The sequence below is a fragment of the Muntiacus reevesi genome, chromosome 1, assembly GCF_963930625.1.
Source record: "Muntiacus reevesi chromosome 1, mMunRee1.1, whole genome shotgun sequence".
Lineage (NCBI taxonomy): Eukaryota > Metazoa > Chordata > Mammalia > Artiodactyla > Cervidae > Muntiacus > Muntiacus reevesi.
The window spans coordinates 277661815-277685968 of NC_089249.1; the positions used below are offsets into that span (position 1 = coordinate 277661815).

The 24154-nt window shown below is 40.0% G+C and overlaps 1 long non-coding RNA gene across 1 annotated transcript in view; it reads left to right on the forward strand.

Annotated features, from left to right (window-relative positions):
• Positions 1-21381: 21381 nt before the first annotated feature.
• LOC136159693 (uncharacterized) overlaps positions 21382-24154 on the forward strand; it is an 85774-nt gene continuing 83001 nt past the window's right edge. Inside the window, exon 1 of the long non-coding RNA XR_010661501.1 lies at positions 21382-21459. This is a non-coding gene — a long non-coding RNA (uncharacterized lncRNA). The remainder of the gene's footprint in view (positions 21460-24154) is intronic.

Genomic DNA, 24154 nt, shown 5'->3' on the forward strand with positions numbered 1-24154 from the left:
CTGAGAGAACAGCATCAAAACATGTATATCATCAAGTGTGAAACAGATCGCCAATCCAGGTGGATGCATGAGACAAGTGCTCGGGTTGGTACACTGATGACCCAGAGGGGTGGGATGGGGAGGGAGGTGGAAGGGGAGTTCAGGATGGGGAACACATGTAAATCCATGGCTGATTCATGTCAATGTATGGCAAAAACCACTCCAATATTGTGAAATAATTAGCCTCCAACTAATAAAAATAAATGAAAAAATAAAAAGAAAATAAATAAAAGTTAACCTGGTCAGAGGCTTATCAAAGGACCAACTTTGGGTTTTGTTGATTGTCTTTATTAATTTGTGTTCTTTTTTTCCCCTAAATATATACCTTCAATTCTATGAACTTCTATTTAAGAACTGCTTTCACTGCATCCCATAAAGTTGTATTTTCATTTTCCTTCAGTTTAAAATATTTTGGAATTCCTCTGAAGATTTCTTATTTTATCCACATGTTATTTAGAATCTCAGCCTCTCTCTATTTATTAAATTGGGGGTTTCCAATTATCTCCCTTTTACTGATTTCCTGTTTAATTCCATTTTGATCTGAAAGTATGCATTGTATGATGCATTCTATTCTTTTATATTTTAAGGTGTGTTTTATGATCCAGAGTGTGGTCTATCATGGGAAATCTTGAGAAAAATGTGGATTCTGCTATTGTTGAATGAAATAGTTTATAGATGTCAAGATAACCAGTTGATTCATAGTGTGGTTGAGTTCAACCTTTTATGACTGATTTTTGGCTGCTGGATTCTTCCATTTCTGATAGAGGTGCATTGTTGCAATTATAATAATGGAATTCATCTGTTTCCCCTTGAAGATCTACCAGTTTTCCTATCATGAATTTTGATGCTCTATTGTTAGACACATACACGTTATTAAAGATTGTTTTGTATTCTAAGAGTATTAACTCCTTGTCATTTCGTATTGCTTCTCTTTATTTATGATAAATTTCCTGTTTTGAAGTATTCTAGTCTGAAATTATTATTGTTACTCCTGTTCTATTTTTTTTTTCATTTATTTTTATTAGTTGGAGGCTAATTACTTTACAATATTGTAGTGGGTTTTGTCAAACATTGACATGAATCAGCCATGGTCCTGTTCTATTTTGATTTGTGTTTAGTTCATTCAGTTCAGTCATTCAGTCGTGTCCGACTATTTGTGACCCGTGGTCTGCAGCACGCTGGGCTTCCCTGTCGATCACCAACTCCCAGAGCTTGCTCAAACTCATGTCCATTGAGTTGTGATGCCATCCAAACATCTCATCATCTGTCGTCCCCTTCTCCTCCTACCTTCAGTCTTTCCCAGCATCAGAGTCTTCTCCAGTGAGTCAGTTCTTCATATCAGGTGGCCAAAGTATTGGAGCTTCAGCTTCAGCATCAGTCCTTCCAACGAATATTCAGGACTGATTTCCTTTAAGATTGACTGGTTGGATCTCCTTGCAGTCCAAGGGCCTCTCAAGAGTCTTCTCCAACACCACAGTTCAAATGCATCAATTCTTTGGCACTCAGCTTTCTTTATAGTCCAACTCTCACATCCACACATGACTACTGGAAAAACCATAGCTTTGACTAGGCAGACTTTGTTGGCATAGTCATGTCTTTGCTTTTTAATATGCTGTCTAAGTTTGTTGTAGCTTTTCTTCCAAGGAGCAACTGTCTTTTAATTTCATGGCTGCAGCCACCATCTGCAGTGATTTTGGAGCCCAAGAAAATAGTCTCGCACTGTTTCCATTGTTTCCCCATAAATTTGCCATGGAGTGATGGGACCGGATGACATGATCTTAGTTTTTGAATGTTCAGTTTTACTCAGTTTTACAGTTTTTTCACTTTCCTCTTTCACTTTCACCAAGAGGCTCTTTAATTCCTCTTAGCTTTGTGTCATAAAGGTGGTGTCATCTGCATATCTGAAGTTATTGATATTTCTCCCTGCAATTTTTGATTCCAGCTTGTGCTTCATCCAGCCCAGTGTTTCTCATGGTGTACTCTGCGTATAAGTTCAATAAGGCTGTGACAATATACAGCCTTGATGTACTCTTTCCCAGTTTGGAACCAGTCTGTTGTTCTATGTATGGTTCTAACTGTTGCTTCTTGACCTGCATACAGATTTCTCAGGAGGCAGGTCAGGTGGTCTGGTATTCCCATCTCTTGAAGAATTTTCCACAGTTTGTTGTGATCGACACAGTCAAAGACTTTGGCGTAGGCAATGAGGCAGAAATAGTTGTTTTTCTGCAACTCTTTTGCTTTTGCTTTAGTTTTAATCTGTATGTGTGTTTGTATTTAAACTGGGTGTGTTTGGGAAAGCATATAGTTGTGTCTTAGTTTGTGATTCATTCTGTCAATCTCTGTCTTTTAAGTGACATGTGTAGACCATTGGTACTTAAAGTAATTATTCACATGGTTGGATTAATATTTACCATATTTCTTACTGTGTTCCATTTGTGGCTTTTGTTCTTCACTCCTGTTTCTGTCTTCATGCTTTTCCTGCCTTTTGTTGCTTTAATTGAACATGGTATACACTTCCGTCTTCTTGCCTTTCTTACTACACCTTTTCTTAGTCAGAGTTGCCCTAGAATTTGCAACATGCACTTGTAACTAATTCAAGTCCACTGTCAAATAACATTTCACAGGTAGTATGAGTACCTTATACCAAAACATTCCTAACTCGTAACTCCTTGTATCACTACTGTCCTTCATTTCACTTATACATAAACACTCATAAACATATGCATGCATATGCATATATATGTATACATTAGCATATGTAATAGAATACCTTGCTGCTATCATTTGGAACAAACTGTCTTCTGTTAGAACAATTAGGAACAAGAAAAATAAAAGCTTTTATTTTACTTCCACTTCTTCCTTCTTCAATATGCTCTTCTACTCTTTATGTAGATTCAAGTTTCTGACCTATCTTATTTTTCTTCTCTCTAAAAGACTCTTTTAATAGGTTACTGGCAACAGATTTTTTCAGTTTTTGTTAGTCTGAAAAATTTTTTATTTCCACTTCATTTTTGAAGGATAGTTTCACAGGAAAGAGAATTCTATTCTGTTGGTAGGCTTTTTCTCTAAACACTTTAAATATTTCACTTCACTCTTCTTTCTTTGAGGAGAAGTCAGATTAATTCTTATTTTTAATCCTCTGTGAGTAAGGTGTTTTTTTCCTTCTACTTCTTTCAAGGCTTTTTCTTTATCTTTGATGCTTGAATGTGATATGCCTAGATGTAGTTTTTTGGCATTTGTCTTGCTTGATGTTCTGTAAGCTTCCTGCATCTGTGGGTTGGTGTCTAACATTAATTTGGGGAAATTCTTAGTCATTATTGCCTCAAGCATTTCTTCTCTTCCTTTCTCTTTCTTCTCCTTCTGGTATTTCCATTAAAACATATAATACAACTTTTGTAGTTGTCCTACAGTTCTTAGATATTCTATTCTGTGTTTTTTTTTTCCCAGTCATTTTTCTCTTCATCATTCAGTTTTGGAAGTTCTGTTGTCACATCCTCAAGCTCAGTGATTCTTTCCTCAGCTGAATCCAGCCTACTAAGGAGCCCGTCACAGTTCAGTTCAGTTCAGTTCAGTTGCTCAGTCGTGTCCGACTCTCTACAACCCCTTAGACTGCAGCACGCCATACCTCCCTGTCCATCACCAACTCCTGGAGTTTACTCAGAATCATGTCCATTGAGTTGGTGATGCCATCCAACTATCTCATTCTCTGTTGTCCCCTTCTTCTCCTGCCTTCAATATTTCCCAGCATCAGGGTCTTTTCAAACGAGTCAGCTCTTTGCATCAGGTGGCCAAAGTATTGGAGTTGCAGCTTCGGTACCAGTGCTTTCAATGAATATTCAGGACTGATTTCCTTTAGGATGGACTGGTTGGAGTCTTCTCCAACACCACAATTCAAAAACATAATTCTTCTGCACTCAGCTTTCCTTATAGTCCAACTCTCACATGCATACATGACTACTGGAAACACCATCACAAGAATTCTTTATTTCTTTTACAGTGTTTTTGATGATATCTAGCATTTCCTTCTGATTTTTCTTAGAATTTCCATCTGTTCATTTACATTATCCTCTATTCTGGCATGTGTCTACTTTTCCCATTAAAACCTTTAGCATACTAGTCATAGACTTTAAAAAGGTGGGCTGGGAAGACCCAGAGGAATCGGGTGGAGAGGGAGGTGGGATGGGGGACCGGGATGGGGAATACGTGTAACTCTATGGCTGATTCATATTAATGTATGACAAAACCCACTGAAAAATAAAAATAAATAAATAAATAAAATAAAATAAAATAAATAAAATAAAATCCCTGGTCTGATAATTCCAACATTTTTGCCATTTCTGACTCTAATTCTGATGTTTGTTTCATTTCTTTAAATTTTATTTTTTACCTTTTAGTATGTCTTGTAATGTTTTGTAAAAGGGTGAATATGGTCCGGTGGGTTAAAGGGACTTTAGTAATGTATTGGCAAGGTGAGGGGGGAAATGAAACATGCTGCAGTCCTATGATTAGGGCTCAGTCTTTTTTTTTTCCTTTCCTTTTAATTTTTTTTAAATTAGTTGGAGGCTAATTACTTCACAACATTTCAGTGGGTTTTGCCATACATTGACATGAATCAGCCATAGAGTTACACGTATTCCCCATCCCGGTCCCCCCTCCCACCTCCCTCTCCACCTGACTCCTCTGGGTCCTCCCAGTGCACCAGGCCCGAGCACTTGTCTCATGCATCCCACCTGGGCTGGTGATCTGTTTCACCATAGATAGTATACATGCTGTTCTTTCGAAACATCCCACCCTCACCTTCTCCCACAGAGTTCAAAAGTCTGTTCTGTACTTCTGTGTCTCTTTTTCTTTTTTTGCATATAGGGCTCAGTCTTTTGGTGATTCTGTTCTCCTGAGCTGTGAACTTCACCAGTTCATCTCAATCCCTCCCCAGCGCCCCCGCCTTCTGCTGGCCTTGACTCCAGCTGGATGGCTAAGAGGGGGTTGGAGTTGAGTGTTTCTCTTCCTCCAGGTAGGACAGGTTCTGATGAAACCCCGTCAGATTAAGCAGTGATAAAATAGTTTCTCCTGAGGGCAAGCCTTGTAGTAAGAACAGCATGCTCTGATGTATTTCAAGATGGTTCCTTCTCCCCTCCCGCTGCTGGAATTCACTGATACTCTCTGATATTCCCTGTGACGACCTGGTAGAGTTCTTGGAAGTAAAACTCACAGAAGTGTGGGTACCCTGCTATGACTGGGTCCCCATGGAGTTTTGTTTTTGTTTTTTTTTTTTAACTATTGGAGTTTTCCACACTGAACCTCCAGCGATTTGTCAATTGAAGTTCAAGTCTTCCTAACCCAGCACTTGGTTCTCTCTGAGGTTTTGCTCTAGTAAATTGTAATTCTCTGATTTTACTTATCTATCGCTCTAACTTAGGGGGCAGCAGTTTGTCCTGTGACCTCATATCTCTGAAGGATCTAAGAAAATTTGTTGATTTTTCAGTTTGTTTAGCTTTTTACTTAGTAGGATGGGCTTGTGACTTCTAAGCTTCTCACATGCTGGACCAGAAACTAGAAGTCTGCCTGAGCTCTTAATAACCACCAGGCCCCATGTTTTCTCACTATTAGTTGAGTTGAATTCTCTGTATGTAATATTTTAGTTTGGGCTATATGGGAAGCAACATCTGTGTTAAAGGCTAAGGTGCTATTATTTTAATAAGGATTTCAGTCACAGGGAACAGGAGGAAGGGGAAAAGGGAATGAGATAAAGAAGGAGAATCAATATGAAGATATGTTATCAAACTGGCCACTGCCTGGTTTTGAGCCTAATTATTCAGTTTCAAGGGGCTCTCGAAGAGGCCATTTAAAGAATTACTTCTCAGAAGCATCTGTAGGGTAGAGGTGGCAGCAAGTATTCCTCTGCTGACTGATTCTCTTTCATCACAGTTTTCCTCTATGGTATGACTCATTTCTTCCACACTTTTGGGTTGTACATGTGTTGGCAATTAAAAAAAAAAAAAGGAATCCCATGATATCTTAGCTTGTGTTCCTCTGAAAGCAAAGCCTGAATAAGGGCTTAGGGTTTATGTAACTTATTTGGACAGTGATCCCAAGAAGCAGGAGTGAGGAAGTTGGGAGCAAGAGGGAAGGATAAAAAGACAATACAGGAGTGCATCATTGCAGTCCTTGTGGTAAGCAATAGGAGCTCCGTTCTACCAGGAATTCTGAGAAATGTATAGAATGTCTCTCTAATTATCTGTCCATAGATGGGAAGCTGGAGCATTTATTCACTGTCTTTTAACCCCCATTAATTGAAAGTTGCCCCCTAGGGGCTATAGCTCTCTTCCGTTTCTGGGCAGTGCTTACATGTGAACTGAGACAGTGTCTGGGACTTTGGAAAAGTCTCCTGACTTAAAAGGCGGTGATTCACTGTCAGTGTGAGTTTCATCTTGAGAATAACTCCCCATCACAAAGCTGTGCCAAAGAGATGCTCCATGGATTCTTAACCGCCTCAGGGAACAGAGAGACGTTAGGGCAGACGGTCAGAAGAGTACTTTGTTTGTAGGATAGTGTGAGATTGGGCTTCTAGAACGGTGCTGCCGTGCTCATTTTGACTGGCTGTCACTGTTTATACAGTAGGTGGTGGTGGTTGGTGGTTTAGTTGCTAAGTCGTGTCCAACTCTTGCGATCTCATGGACTGTAGCCCGCCAGGCTCCTCTGTCCATGGGATTCTCCAGGCAAGAATACTGGAGTGGGCTGCCATTTCTTTCTCCAGGGGATCTTCCTGACCCAGGGATCAAACCCAGGTCTTCTGCATTGCAGGCAGATTCTTTACCAGCTGAACTATGAGGCAAGCCCTATATAGTCGGGGACTCTGCTAAAAACATTTGCCCAAGACTGCCCTCCTAGGGGGAGTCCAGCCTTTGTGAAGCAAGTTGGAGTCTTGCAAGTTGGTGGCAGTGGCTGCAGCTCAAACAAAAGTAAAAGTGAGAGGACTTAACAGTTGTCACTTAGGAGGTAACCGACATCTTTGGTTAGGTGCTTATTCAGAAGAGGTTTTTTTGGTTTTTTTTACAGAGGGTTTTTAGAATCTGTGTCCTTCTATTACATATCAGATAACTTTGTAACATTTTTATGAGTGAGTCAACATGTGGGGTGGATTGCAAAATGTTTTCAAATGATTGCAAATTCTTTTCACCCTGGTATATATATTCCTCCCATTCAAAGTTAGAGTCTGTTTCTCTGGTGATTTGAATCTGGATAAACAGGTAACTTTTTTCTTTTAGTTTATAAAGTCTCTTGATCAAGAGGAGCTGCACCACTAGAGGTGGTCTTGAGACTCACTTTGGTGAATAAAATGAAGTGAATGTGAAACTTTGCAAACTCTGGTCTTGAAGCATCTGCTTTTATCCTCTCTATTGAGAGCGGCATGAAAGGAGTCTAGTCAATCTTGCCTACTGGAGCAGGAGAGGTCATCTTGGGGAGGATCAAGACTCTCTTGATGGTCAGCAACCACTCCCAGACATGTAAGGCCATGTGGATCCTCTAGCCTGGCGACCTTTAGGGTGTGACAAAGTCACATGAGTGAGGCCAGGCAAACCAGACCAGGACCGCTCAGTCACCCAGAGGATCATGGGAAATACTAAGTTATTGTTGTTTTACGATATTAACCTTTGGGTAGTTTGTTATATGGCAACAGACACCTAATATAATGTGGCCAAAATACCAAAGCCTTTGGAAGCATTTTGTGCTTCAACAAAATATATGACTAAATTAAATGATGTGTGAATAAAGTTTGCAAATACTAATGAGGGTTTCATGGTGAGTTTTGGAGAGTTCCTTTTCTGTATTTAACCAGTGAAGAAAACACAAATGAGGAGTCACCATTCCATGCTAGAAAGTAAGCTTATGAAAATTACAGCTCAGTGAAATAAAAGGGCAAATAGTACCTCGAATGGTCTGTGTAACTACAAAGAACAATTTGTATGTATATGAACTCTTGGCTTCTGGGAAAAGACTGGTTTAGTGACTGTCAAGATGTGCTTGGAAAGGTGATGCAATTTTGTACTCTGGTCTGATTTGAAATGATTCTGTGGGCCATAGCAGCTGTTAACGTTTACTAAAAGGGCTTGATGGAATGGAGCTCTGTTGGCTGAGTAGGGGCTGTGTTGTTCTTGTGGTGCTCCAAAAGGTTTGAAAAGTGGCAATGGTTGGAAAAGGGAGGAGAAGCCCATGAAAACAGATTCCCTGTATTTATGGCTTTGCTTGAATATATCATGTCCAAAGAGCTAGGGATACCTTCCTTCAACAATAGAGAGGAACTCTCACATCCTGCCTTTATCATTTTTAGCATCAGAAATTTTGAGTTTTGTTACAAAATGGAAAAAAAAAGAGCTAATGGATATTCACAAATCACTGATTATTTGCAGAAATCTTTTCTGCAAAGTATCAGTTCAGTTCAGTCACTCAGTTGTGTCTGACTCTTTGCAACCCCACGGATTTCAGCACACCAGGCCTCCCTGTCCATCACCAACTCCTGGAGCTTACTCAAACTCATGTCCACTGAGTCAGTGATGCCATCCAGCCAGCTCATTCTCTGTCGTCCCCGTCTCTTCCTGCCTTCAATCTTTCCCAGCATCAAGGTCTTTTCCAAGGAGTCAGTTCTTCATATCAGGTGGTCAAAGTATTGGAGCTTCAGTTTCAGCATCAGCCCTTCCAATGAATATTCAGGACTGATTTTCTTTAGCATGGACTGGTTGGATCTCTTTGCAATCCAAGAGACTCTCAAGAGTCTTCTCCAACACCACAGTTCAAAAGCATCAATTCTTTGGAGCTCAGATTTCTTTATAGTCCAACTCTCACATCCATACATGACTACTGGAAAAACCATAGCTTTTGACCTGATGGGCCTTTGTTGGCAAAGTAATATCTCTGCTTTTTATTATGCTGTCTATGTTTGTCATAGCTTTTCTTCCAGGGAGCAAGTGTCTTTTAATTTCATGGCTGCAGTCACCATCTGCAGTGATTTTGGATCCAGGGTTCAGTAGCACTGGTTCTTTATCCAAGTGACATATCTAGATTATGCAAATTATAGCTCATGAATCAGGTCTATCTACCCTTGGGTGTTTTTTGTTTAACCTGCATGTGTATAAATATAGTGTGTTTTAACAGTTGAGATGCCTTTTAAAAATCCAAGAGCTTTCACACAAAAATTCATACTTTCAGCATCTCTTGAAAACTGGATGATCTAACCACAGTCTAAAGTGAGGGATAGCACTCACTTCAGATCCCATATTCTCCTGCCAACAGGCTACACAGATTATTTCTCTGGTGTGGTTGCTGTAGGCATGTGCCAGTCTTGATAGACTCATTTCAAAGGGATGAGCATCCTGGTCATCTGGATTTAATTGACTATTTAAACAACAATAAGTGATTTGATTTCCCACAAGTGGAAAATGATAGTAAAAAGTCATCTCACACGTGAAACATCCATTGTAAGTCGTTTCCACTACTAAAAAAGCCTCAGTTCAGAGCTCGCAGGTTTAGACAAAATACTTTTAGGGAATGCTTCACAGCTGATAAAGACGTGCTTCCAGTCTGCTGAGAGGAAGAGAGGAAAGTCCAGAGTTACTGGGATTGAAAGAGGACTTTTAGTTTTACTTTTGTTATCCCCTGTGAAGAAAAGCTTCTTGTTGAGTCTGGGCAGAGAGAACCATAGACAGCTCCCCCTCTGAAGCACCAAAGACCCACAGACCAAGAGGGGCCTGTTCCAATGATATCACATACCTCACAGGCCACCAGTGCAAATGGTGACTAAGGGCAGGATACACTACTCTCCACATTTTCCCAATTTTCTTGACTTTGCAGAAGATCCTACAACCTTGACAGAACACTATGAAAAGGATCAGGAAACTCCAAAAGAGCTATTATGAAGTTTCCCACCACCTCTGAAATGGCGCTTTGAGTCAGAAATTATTACAGAAAATAAAGGGTTCATTTATTTATTGGAATTATAGTTGGTTTTCAATGTTGCATCAATTTCTGTCGTACAGCAAAGTGATTCAGTTTTGCATATACATGTATTCTTTCTCCTATGCTTTTCCATTACGGTTTATTATAGGCTATTGAGTATAGTTTCCTGTTCTATACAATAGGACCTCGTTGTTTATCCACCCTATAGACAATACTTTGCATTTTTTAGTCCCAGGCTCCCAATACAACCTTCCCCCACCCCAACTCCCCCTCGACAATGACAAGTCTGTTCTCTAGGTTTGTGCGTCTCTGTTTCATTGATAAGTTCATTTGTGTCATGTTTTAGAAGTGATATGGTATGCTTGTCTTTTTCTTGCTTTGCTTAGTATTATAACCTCCAGGTCCATCCATGTAACTGCAAGTGTCATTGTTTCATTCCTAATTTTACGTCTGAGTAATAGCCCGTATATATACACGCACACACGCACATATCTTTGTCTTATTCGTCTGTCAGTTGGCATTCAGGTTGTTCCCGTGTCATGGCACTTGTCAATAGTGCTGCTGTCAACACGGGTGCATGTGTCTTTTAGAATTATAGCTTTGTTTGGATATATGCCCAGGACTGGGATTGCTGGATCATATGGCAACTCTATTTTTAGTTTTCTGAGGAACCTCCATACTGTTCTCCATAATGGTTGCACTAATTTATATTCCCACCAACAGTGTAAGAGGGTTCCTTTTTCTCCACACTAGAGGCTTTTTTTTAAAAATACACCTAGATTTGTGGACTGAGATCCATGCCCATCATGTTGTCAAAGAATATACTCATTTTAGGAAGGAAAAATATATTCCATTAAGTACACTTTGTGTTTTTAAGGTATTGTTTTGTTTTTGTCCCTTAATATTAAATTTGCAAAATACATCCTGTGGTTCTGCACTGTGTTATTACACTGAAGATTAGAATCATGACCTCCAGATCATAATTGCCTTCACATGTGTTTGGTCCTTTGCTGCTAGCTCTTAGCATCTTTGTTTTAAGAGCATCCTTATGTTTCTCCTTCGGACTAGCCAGAAATATTTTCAGTGCTGTGCACAGCTAATGGCTCTTTAAATTACCATTATCCCAGCATTTTCCAGACAGGTTTTCTTCAAGAGTCAGCAAGTGAGCAGCACTTTCAAGGACTGCTCTCCAAATGAGAGGCTCTTCTGCTTTACATGGGACAGAGTTCCCACTGGGGAGTGCTTCCTGTGGTTCCAGCTTTTTATTTCAGAGCACCAAGACCCATTGCTGTTCATTGTTACACCTTAGTTGAGAGTTCCAATGGAAGTTTTATCAATATGACAACTGCATTCACTCATTTATTTAGAAAATATATGTTGAATAGCAACTATCCTGTGGGCTCAGGATACCAAGTAAAATTCAATAGCTGCTCTTTAGGAGCTAACAACCTCCTGGATGAGAGAGGAATATATGCATGATTATAAAAGGCCATGAAAATGCTATGGTGAAAGTAAGCCTAAGGCAACAAAGGACAAAAACGGGGAGTGGGTGGGAAGCTGGCTTTAAAGTAAGGAGTTGAATTAGTTAAGCAGACAGACAGGAACCAAAACCTTGAATACCATAGTAGGAAACTGGGACTTTACCCAGAGCCAAATGTGGTTACATGTGGCACCACTATAGAATTCTAACCAAGAGAGGGCTTGCTCTGATTTCCTTTTAGAATGAGCACTTTGGTGACATGGAGGATGAATTAGGAGCTTGGTAAAGCCGGAAGGAAAGGACATGTCTTAGGGGGCAATTAAAATGACTTAGATAATAAATTATGAGAACCAGAACCCAGGAACTAGATGTAAGAACATATATGTGTGTGCGTGTGTGTGTATATATAGAATAGATTCAACAAACATTAAAAAGGAAGAGGACTTGTGCTCTGAGGGCTAATTGGGGTGAAAGCTACCAGTTACCGTAGTGTACTTGTAACTTCAATATATAGAACTGTCTAGGAAGATCATGCTCATCCTGCTGTCTCTCAGTCAAGTCTGACTCTTTGTGACCCCATGGACTATAGCCCAACAGGCTCCTCTGTCCTTGGGATTTTCCAGGCAAGGATACTGGAGTGGGTTGCCATTTCCTACTCAAGGGGCTCTCCCTGACCCAGGGATCAAACCCGTGTCTCTTGTGTCTCCTGCATTGGCAGGTGCACCACCTGGGAAGCCCCATCTGGGAATATAACTGTACTCATATATGAAAATGCTGTGTGCAGAACTACAAACTAGATCTCACTTTGGTTGTCATAGTTGTTATGGAATAATCTTGTGTCTGCGTCCAAGGCCAAAGATTCTCTTTTATAGTTTCTGTCATTCTATCAGAAAAGAAGAAAGTGAGCCCTTGGCACCCACTGACGCAGAAGAGCCACCAAATGTCTTACGTTGGGACCAAGATGTTTAGAGAGCCTCACATTTAACAGACAATAATAATTGGCAACCAATTGTTGCAATTATGACGCCTATGATTAGAGCTTGTACCCTCTCCTGGTGCCACACGCATGTTGGTGTTGATGATTCATATGGACAGCAGGAGAATGCCACTGGGGTCGGTCACATGCTTTGCTTCCTTTGACAAGGTGGTGAGAAGCAAATTGGCGGGATGGATGTTTTCCCCTGAATTTTGTGAATGGAAAAGAGAAGTAGAAATAGAAATGCATGAAAAATGTGTGGAGGAGACAATAAATAAGGAGCAAACTCAAGTTTAAAAGTGGGGATTTCAGTTTTTATCTGGTAAATTTTTTCTATTTCGTTATTTTTTCAAGGATTTTTCTCCTGCTTTTTCAACTGAGAGTCATTCCTCTGCCTTGTCATTTTGCTTAACTTTCTCTGCTTTTCTGAATTTAGATGGAATAGTTATCTATTATAGTCATGAAGGGGTGTTCTCACGTGGGAGCATCCTTATACAGACAGTGTGTGCCAATGCCGTTGCTGAGAGAGCTGAATTTGATGTGGACATAAGTCATGTCTTTCTTTAGGGTATGCTGGCAGCTACCACTTTGGTAATGGAGAGGGCGGAGTGGGCTGGAGATGGAGGAGCTGGAACTGGGGTCGGATGGGAGGTGGGATTTCCCTTCTGCTCCACGACCATCTCTGCCCTACCAGGGGTGGGGTCTGATCCCTAGCTGCTGGAGCAGAAGCCTCGAGGGTTTGGGCCCAGCCTGACTCGTTCCCTTTAAGCATGTTTTTCCCTCTCCTTGCAACAGAGGGGAGGTGCTAAAGCAAGGGGGCCCATGCACAGCAGAGGGCCGATGTGCTGCCTGTGCAGGCGTCTACAGCTCTGCTCAAACACAGTGTGGGGAGTAAGTCCCTTTATCCTTCACAGTCGGTCACGGCCCCCACCACTCTTGCTCTCCCGTGGAGCCACTCTGCAGGGCGGGCGGGGCCCACGTGGACGCTGAGCGCGTTTCAGGAGGTGAGCCGTGGTGCAGCAGGGGTCTGGGCTGCTTCTGGCCCACCGCCTCAGTAAATGCCAACAGCGGCCACTGCCCCCCACACGCTAGTCCCAGCCTGGGACGGGGCAGCCTCTGCATCGAACAGCTGAGTTGTTTCACATTGGTAATAAAACTGTTCACTACGTTAGAGAAAAGAATTGATGTAAACAGTGAACCTGTAAACAAGGAACTAGAAAATATAAAAAAGAGATAATCAGATATGAAGAATTTGATAGCTGAAATAAAAAGCACACCTGAAGGAATGAATAGCAGACCAAGTGATCCAGAAGAGTATGTAAGTGCGCTGGAAGATGGAATGATGGAAATCACTCCATTAGAAGAGCAAAAAGAAAAACACATTTTAAAAATTGAAATCAGTTTACGAGATCTCTAGGCTAACCGTAAGCAGTCCAACATTTCCATTACAGGGGTCTCAGAAGAAGAAGAAAGAAAGAAAAGGGAAGAAAATAATGTATTTGAGGGGGCTTCCCTGGTAGCCCTGTGGTAAAGAATCAGCCTGCCAATGCAGGAGACATGCGTTTGATCTCTGATCCGAAAGATGCCACGGGCAGCTAAGTCTACGTGCTGCAACTGTTGAGTCTGTGCTCTAGAGCCTGGGAACCACGGCTGCTGAGTCCGTGGGCCTGTACTGTTGAAGTCTGCATGCTCTAGTGCCCGTGGCGTGCAGCAAGAGAAGCCTCTGCAGCGAGAAGCCTGCACACCACAGCTAGGGAGTAACACACGCTCACCGCAGCTGGAGCAGAGCCCGGGCAGCAATGAAGACCCAGAAGGGCCACCAATCAATGACTAAATAAAGTTTTAATGCATTTGAGGGGATCATGGCTAAAAAATTCCAGACCTGAAGAAGGAAACAGATATCCAGGCACAGGAAGCACACAGGTTCCCAAACAAGATGAATTCAGGCCCATACCAAGACATACAATTAAAAAGGAAACGTTAGAGAATTCTAAAGGCAGCGAGGATAAAACAGCCTTATACAAGGGAATCCCCGTAAGGTGATCAGCTGATTTCTCTGCACAGACTTTGCAGTCAGAAAGTAGAGGCATGGTATTTTCAAAGTTCTGAAAGGGAAAACCCTGAAATACTCTCCCCATCAAGGTGTCATTTAGAATAGCAGGAGGGATAGAGAACGTCCCAGACAAGCAAAAACTGAAAGAGTTCATCAGTACTAAACCTACACTAAAAGAAATGTGAAGGGGTTTCTCTGAGTGGAAAAGAGGAATCTACAAGAAAGAGGAAATCCCACTAGAAAACACAAATACATAGCAGGGATTGAGGATCAATCACTTAAACAAGCCAGTATGAAGATTATAAGACAAAAAATAACAAAAGCAACAATAACTGCAATAAACAGCTAAGGGATTAACATGAAGATGTAAATCACAACATCAAAAACACAAAATGTGGGATGGGGGAGTCAAAATATGTAGATTTTTTAGAGTGTGTTTTAACTTAAACGACCACCAGTTTAAAACAAGTAGATATAGTTACAGGTCAACATATACTAACCCTATGATAACCCAAATCAAACATTTACAATAGGCACACACAAAATAAAACGGAACACAAGCGTGCAACTAAAGAGAAGTATCAAAGCACAAGAGGAGAAATGAAGAGCGAAGAACTACAAAGTCAATGGAAACACAAGTAACAGAATGGCTATAAGTACGTACTCATTAATCATTACTTTAAATGTCAGTGGACTAAATGCTCCAATCAAAAGACACAGGGAACTGATGGGATAAAAAAAGAACGACACACCACCAACAAAACTCAAGGCTCTTCTACATGCTGCCTACAATAGACTCACAGACTGAAAGTGAGGGAGTAGGAAAAGAGATTTAATGGAAATGGGAACAAGAAAGAAGGGCAACAGTCCTCAAATCAGAAAAAATAGAGGTTCAAGCAAAAACTGTAACAAAAGGCAAAGAAGGGCATTATATAATGATAAAGGCACCAGTACAAGAAGATAATACACTCAGTAACATATGTGCACCCAATACAGGAACAGCTAAATAGATAAAGCAAATACTAAGAGACATAAAAGGAGAATTTGATAATAATATAATAATAGTAGCGGGCTTTAACACCCCACTTGCATCAGTGGACAGATCATTCAGACAGAAAATCAGTAAGACAACAGTGATCTTAAGTGATAAAATAGACCAGTTGGACTTAATATCTAAAGGATCTTACATCCCCAAATAACATAATATAAATTCTTTTCAAGTGCACATGGAATATTCTCTTGGACCATAAAACAAGCCTCAAGAAAATTAAGAAGATAGAAATTATAGCAAGCATTTTTTCCAACCACAACGTAATGAAACTGAAAATCAATTACAGAAAGAAAAATGAAAAAGAACAAATATACGGAGACTGAATAACATGCTACTAAAAAAACCAATGGGTCAATGAAGAAATCAAAGAGGAAATTAGAAAATATGCCAGACAAGTGAAAATGGAAACACCACACTCTGAGATGGATGGGAGGCAGTTTATAGTGATACAGGCCTTTCTCCAGGAACAAGAAAAATCTCAAATAGATAGCCAAATCTACCACCTAAAGGAGTTAGAAAAAGAACAAACTAAGCCTAAAGCCAGTGGACGGAAGGGAATAATAAAGCTCAGAGAGAAAATAAATAAAATAGAGATTAAGAACAGAAAAGATTATTGAAACCAAGGGATGGTTTTCTGAAAAGATAAATGAAATTGATAAACCTTTAGCCAGGCTCACCGAAAAGAAAAGAGGGAGGACCCAAGTAAACAAGAAATGAAAGGAGAATTAACAGCCCAAACCAGGAGGGTCCAGGCTGGCCCTCGGAGGATATTCACTTGTATCGATAAGAACTGGAGTTCTGTGATTTCTACTGACACTTCCCGAGTAAAATGGCAATTTCTCCCTTTCCTAAACACATGCCTTGGGCTACTTATTTACCAATCCTTGATAGATTAATGGCTGAATTGCATGGCGATATTAGTAGTAACACATTCCAGAAGTAACATAATTCCACTGTTTGTGGACTCACTTTCACTATCATTTGCATAAAATAATGAATTCACGAAAAGATCAAATCTGGATAATGTGACATTTATTTTAAATAAATAAAAAACAACAGTTAACAGTTCAGTTCAGTCACTCAGTCATGTCGGACTGCAGCATGGACTGCAGCATGCCAGGCCACCCTGTCCATCACCAACTCCATGAACAAGCATTTACTAAATGTTTAGTGCTGGTGTAAACACTCTATGTATTAGTTAATTTAATTTTTATGGTAGTTAGCAAAATGTGTGTTAACAGATCGTTTGTAATAGAGATTAAACCAGTTAGACCAAGAGAAGAAAATACTTTGCTTCTTGTCTCACAGCTAGGAAGCAGAGGCGATGGGGTAAAACCCCCGCAATCAGACTACTTTCCATCACACTGCTGACTTTATAGAATAGCCTTTTATGTGTTCCAAGACTTTGATGGGATAGCATCAATTGAGAAATTTTTTGTATATAATGGAAATTTTTGAGGGTGGTACTCTACATTTTTTAGGGCCCAAAAGAATCTTCAACTTGCCCTTGAGGATTCAAAAGAAAATAAGGATGTAATTTTTTACAGAAAAACAACACTGAGGAAAATGAGTTATATGCAAGCAATACTCTGTGTAAACAACTAATAAATCAGAAAAAAAAAAGAAAGAAAAATGTTAACAGTAATTTAGCAGCAAATGGGGCATTTGATCTGCAGCTCCCAGATGAATTCCCAAACGACATGAATAATTTATTTTAGGCAGATGAAATGATATGGGTTATGTAATGCTTGATGAGAAATTGCAGTTGTGATCGGGGAAATTGCTTCTACTTAGCAGGGTCACCAGCGAGGAAGGAGCAGTCCCAGGATATCATTTTCCACCTTGAGAATCTTGGCCGAAGTAGTGCCCGAGTGCTTTCTGCCCAGCTGTGCTCCAACTCGTGGAGCTGAATTTAGTTTCCTCTCCAGAGGCCTCAAAAGACTTTGGAATATTCTAGCGCCCAAATGGCTTCTGTGCTATTTGGTGAAAGGTTGAGCCCCAGTCGGGCTCCTAGGTGGCACAGCAGTAAGGAATCTGCCTGCCGATGCAGGAGACGCAGCAGGGATGTGTTCGATCCCTGGGTGGAGAAGATCCCCTAGACTAGGAAGTGGCAACCCGCTCCAGTATTCTCGCCTGGAAAATTCCACGGACAGACAATCCACGGGGTTGCAAAGAGTCCTGACAGAGCTCAGAGGCACATACGTGACCCAATCGCAGCTCCTTAAAAAAAAAAAAAAAAAAGCTGCAGTCACTGGACTTGCACAGATGCAAGGCTCTCCCAGGACTAGGATAGGCTGTCAAGCTGTGAGGCAGCTCAGTTGCTGCTTGGAATTTATGCCCTACGGGACCATAGAGCATTTTGAAAGCCACAGTTTAGTATTGGCAGCTGAATTTTGACATTTCAGGCTATTATCAAGTCTCCTTCAAACAGATGAAACTGTAGGTATCTGACAGTTAAGCTTTCTGTGAGGCATGTTCGTCTGGCAGGAAGGGTGCTATCACCTGCTTTATTATTCTGTTATCTGGTGCCTTTCAGTTGCTGTTTGTTAATCACCTAAAACTCCTGCATTGTTAAAGATATCTCCAATGACAAGCCAGACAAAGAGCCAGGGTTCATATTTTAGCCTCAAGGCTGTGCAGAATTTAAAGATATGAAAAAGTTTACCACTGAGTTTCTGAGAACTGTGAAAAGCAGTATAAGAATCCACGTATTTAGTTGTTTCTGTAAAAGCTCACACTCAGTCCTTCTTCTATAGACTTAGAAAGAGGGAATGAAAAAACCATATTTCTTCCCAAGCTGGAGCCCACCCAGTTGGATATGTTGGTGTTTGAGAGCATATTTTATCAAAATAAGGAGACAAAAAGTGATTTTAATTTTATGCAATGTGAGCCACTTAATTTTCATTCCATTAAATGCTGAAAAAATTAATGTCTGATAGATGAAAAAGGGAGGAGATAGAAGAGCTATTTGGAAAAGAATAAGTACAGGTATGTTCTGAAAAGAAGAATTGGAATTTTTTTTTTTTAATTTAGCATAAGGAAGAGTAATAATCCTATAGCTATGTATACTTCCTATTTTTTTGTCAATATATATTTTTGTTGGTGAAGACAAAACTATATATTTTTGTTAGTGAAGACAAAAATGAAATTGCATTACTCATGGTGAAAGAATATGGCTCTTTAGTTTTTAGAAAGATTGGTTGAAAACATAATCTCTTTATCTCCTTTGGAAAACCACACTTCACTCTCCCATGCTAACAATCAACTCAATTCAGAGACTTAAAGGAAATTAGTTCCAGCCCTCAAAACAACCCTCATCAAAGAATGCAGAAAAGAATGCTACCTTCTGCTTAAGTACTGGATAAGCACCCACTGAAACGTCATTAAAGTAATTAGCTCAACCGAATCCCCCTGGTTGCCACAAACTGACTGTGAAATTGTAGAAATCTTTGATGTCCTCTGACTCATGACAGAGAAGTGAATTTGATAAAACAGCTTCGAGATGAGTCATGGTCACATTCTCCCTGCGTGTACACAGCACCAGTCAGTCAGTCCATTCAGTAAATTTAACTTCCTCACAACAGTGTCAGTGAAAAAAAGAAGTGTATATATATATATTTATTTATTTAGCTGGAGTTTTCTCATGAGTTAACGTTTACAGAGACACAGATTCTAAATTAATCAATGCCCCAGTCTGATCTGTAGGCTAAGTTGTATGGTAGTTTTGTAATGACAACAATAATAAATAACATACAATAAATAATAAATAACAACAATAGCATTTGACCCCTAAAAAATGCGTATGACGTACTAGTTACGACTTTAAGCCATACACACATGTGTACATGCACACACGTACGTATACCCCCATATACATATGTATATGCTGTTGCTTAGCCGCTGTGTCCAGCTCTTTAGAGACCCCATGGGCTGTAGTCCGCCATGTTGCTCGGTCTATGGGATTTCCCAGTCAAGAATTCTACAGGGGGTTGCCATTTCCTTCTCCAGGGTTTCTTCCTGACCCAGGGATAGAATCCACATCTGCTGCATATTGGCAAGCAGAGTTTTTACCACTGAACCACCACGGAAAACCACATACATATATATGTGTATACTATTTAATCCTCAAGACATCCTTGATATCGGTTCAGTTCAGTTCAGTTCAGTCATTCAGTCGTGTCCGACTCTTTGGTACCCCCATGGACTGCAGCACGCCAGGCCTCCCTGTCCATCACCAACTCTCGGAGTTTTCCCAAATTCATGCCCATTGAGTTGGTGATCCCATCCAACCATCTCATCGTCTGTTGTCCCCTTCTTCTCCCACCTTCGATCTTTCCCAGCATCAGGGTGTTTTCAAATGATTCAGCTCTTCGCATCAAGTGGCCAAAATGTTGGAGTTTCAGCTTCATCATCAGTCCTTCCAATGAACACCCAGGACTGATCTCCTTTAGGATGGACTGGTTGGATCTCCTTGCAGTCCAAGGGACTCTCAAGAGTCTTCTCCAACACCACTGTTCCAAAGCATCAATTCTTTGGCACTCAGCTTTCTTTACAGTCCAACTCTCACATCTACATGTGACTACTTGATATCGGTAGATGCTATTCTTATCCCATTTTGCAAAGGAGAAAATAGAGGCTCAAAGAGCTTAAAAAATTCATCCAGCATCACAAAATGGTGAGGGTGGTATTGAAATCTGGACCATCTAACTGTAAGGCCTGTGCTGCTCATTTATCACTACATATAGAGCCCTTTGAGTCGCCAGAACATTTGCTTGTTGAGATATATTCATTTGAAGTTTACCTGCAATACAAGAATTTCAAGATTCTATATGATCTCCTTCAAAAATGTGGCTAATAGAGTGAAGAGGAATAACCACAACAGAAGTGATATTTTCAAGGCTTCTATATAAAAGTGTATGGAGGCAGAGCTGGTAATGGAAAATTATTGATTGTGAATTTAAAAGGTGAGGAACTTTAGTACTGAGAACAGGCAAATTTATATTCCTAAAGTTTTCCCTTCCTATTTGCAAATTCTCCTTCCTACATTTGAAAAGCTGGTTTTTAGAAATGATGACAAAAGTATTAAAGAGTCAGCCTTAATAACAGCTGTTAGCTCAGATTAGCACAAGAAAAATTTTCCTTCAATTTCTGCTGCACATCTGTTACAGTTTTGTGTGTGTGTGTATGTGAATAGTGAGTTATAGGATGGTGCATGGGATTTTTTTCCCCCATATTTAAAATGTTTTTCTGCATTTTTTTATTACTTTGCCTCATTTCTTTAAAAGTTCCTTGGTTAATGTATTATAGCCACTTAGCTTCAAGCAGACACCTAGGAGTAAATAAAAATAGTAATACTTCTTCCCTCTATTAAAATAAAGATTTGTTTGGAATTTAAATTATATAGGCATTATTATTTTCCTATATGAAAATAATTTTTTTCTATATGATCATGTACTTCTGAATTTTACAGTGCTTAATAATAGCTATTAATAACAATATTAAGATAAACTAGGTTTGAGAGGTAAGTTCTCTCTTTTTATTAAGGCTTCTGTGTACTTTGGTCAGTAAATTGTGTGATACTTTCTCATCTGTTTTATTGATAGCTTAAAAAAAAAACAACACTTGGGTGGCAAAAGTGTAAGTCCTTTAGATAGCTTAATTTTGTCTTTGCCGATGGGCTTTCAGTAAATACATGTATATATTCATATATATTCAGCTCCTTATATACATTTCTCATTATAAGGTAGAATGGAATTTCCACAGGACTTCAAGAGTTATCACCATCAGTCTTCTCTGAATCTCTTAACAGGGCAACTCTCTTAGGGACAGTCCCAGCCTCCATTCCACCTCCCACAAAGTTGCCTTGAGTCACGTGGTCAATTCGGAGGAGAGAAATAACTACAACAGAGGTAATATTTTCTATGTTTCAAATACAATACAAAAAATATCTGGAGGCAGAACCAGTAATGGAAAAATATTGATTTGTGAATTGAAGTTCATCAGGATTGATAATAGCTGCCTTTACACCTCAAGAGCAGCTGCAGAATAATCTGGCTTCTGGCCAACTCTGGCTCCATCCAGGAGGCAGCCGTGAGGAATGGCAAGGCCGTGGGTTTGCACTCAGTCTCCAGAAGTTCTCAAATTCCATTCCAGACAGCACCAGGGATTTGAAATTTGTTTCTACAACACCTAAGCCTCAGTTTCCTTATCATTAAATTGGGAGTAAATGTATATTTTTCATTTTTTTCCCCAAGGACTAAAATGAAATGAAAAGACTAAAATGAGATTAAATTTTCTGGGTATCTCAGTAAATGTTTCTGGGTTTCTCAGTAAATACATGTTTCCAGTTTACTAAGTCTGACAACAGTTTCTGTTTTTGGAATAATAACAAAAATATGAAAGATATTGCTGAAGATATATTTTTAATTGAGTCAAGTAATAGTTACATTGGATTCTTCTACAGAAGGGCTCTTCCTTCTGGAATTTATGATACTTTTGTTGTTGTTTGGTCGATAAGTCGTGGTCTGACTCTTGTGACCCCATGGGCTGTAGCCCGCCAAGCTCCTGTGTCCATGGGATTTCACAGGCAAGAATTCTGGAGTGGGATGCCATTTCCTCCTCAAGGGCCTCTTCCTGACCCAGGGATCGAACCCATATCTCCTGCATTGGCAGGCAGATTCTTTACCACCGAGCCACCAGGGAAGCCCTTATGATACTTTGCATCAGCGTTTCTCCAAGTGTGGTCCATGGACTACCTACATCAGAGTCATGTGGAGTGCTTAGCAAAAAGTCAATTTCCTGTCTCTAGGTTGGACTTACTGAATCAAGGTTCTTGGGGAAGGTGCTTAGATGAATATGTATTTAACAGCATCCGCAGAGGACTTTTTTCCCTACACTAAAGTTTTAGAAGCATTACCTATATGTGTATCTTTATATTTTATAAATGATAACTTGTAACACTTATGATATTATTTGACTCAACCTTGAACAAGTAACATCTCCTTTGTATTTATGGGGAAACTGAGATCTAGAGAAGTTAAGTTTCTCACCCAAGATTCCAAAGATGTAGGAGGCAGAATTAGATCTATATTCAGGGTTTCTAGTCCAGTTCTATTTAGACTATATTTCTCCCATTCTCCTACATGAGAGGCTACTAGGTGCAGATAGTTTAGGGTTGCAGGCAAGTCTTGCTACTCTACAATATTTTATTCCATGTTGCAATCAATGGAGATATATTAAGGACTTTTAAGTAGAATAATTTTAATCAGATCCCTATTCTAAGAGTCAAACGAGACAATTTGGAGAGAGGGGAAACTGAATCCAGAAAGTACATTGGGATATTGATGCTGGCATCTCAAAGAGCTGGACCCGACTGAACAACTGAACTGACTGACTGATATAGGCTAGGTTATTTGTGCCAGAATGCTCAAGTTGCATTCCAGAAGGCACTGAAAATGAAATATCTTTGGAACAACGTATGTTTGTGAAGCCCAGAACACGGTTCTGTATGTCATCACTGATCACATTAGTGTGGCCTCTACGTTGTGAGTTCTGTGAAAATAGAGCCGCATTTCACTCATCTTTGTGTGCTCAGAGTCTAGTTTAGCATTGGCTGTATGGTGTCATTAGATATGTTTGTAGTTTGGTAAACTTGAGTGAATGATAGTAAAAGCTTTATGTCGACAAATTCAAATTATTCTTCACATACATAACCCATTTTGTGTATGTATATATATACACACAATATATATGTATATACACCAATATACAGATTTAGTTACATTACTCATTTGGTCATCACCACTGTCCTATTTTGCACATGAGAAACTCAGACTGGTTGAGGAATGCATCCAAGGTCAGCCACGTGTCTAAGCTCTAATGCTAGTAGAGCTGGTATTTGAATTAGGTAGCAGGGTCCGATGCCTTGTTGTGGTACGTTATATATATAAATTTATCATTGTTTCAGTTGCTTATTGTTTTTGATATTATTTCATATTGGTGTAAACCGGAATTTCATAGGTGTACCATAGGCTATATGTATAACAAGCATGTAAAATATTAGTAGCTTGACACAGAGAAAGTTTATTTCACACTCACTCAAAGTCTGATGTGGCTTAGCTGACATTCCCGTGTGGCTCTCACCCAGAAGACGGCTCAGCGGCGTGGACTGACTTCATCTTGTGACCGTGCCAGCTGGACTGGAGTTGAGCAGGCAGCGGAAGAGAAAAGGAGACCCATCAGCTCTTGGTTGTCCTGGACTGTAGGGTCACACGTCACGTCCGCGCATATTCCACTGGGTAGCACTATTCACACAGCCCAAGTTAACTGAAAGAAAGGCTGGGAAGCGCAAAGGAGCAGATGAATTTTGGTGAACACTAATGATTTCTGCCGCAATAACAAATAGAATAGCAGTTATGCATAAAAATCAAATTTAGGAGCTTCTGTATCTTGGGGTGTGGTCGTGTGTCACACTCCTGGCATGTGGGTATGCTCACCAACCCAGGAACTCTAAATCCCATTTTTTAGAGGTTTTTAGTGGCTTCATTCTGTAGTCATTATTGATTAAATTACTGGTCATTGGTGATCAAATCAGTCTTTAGCCTT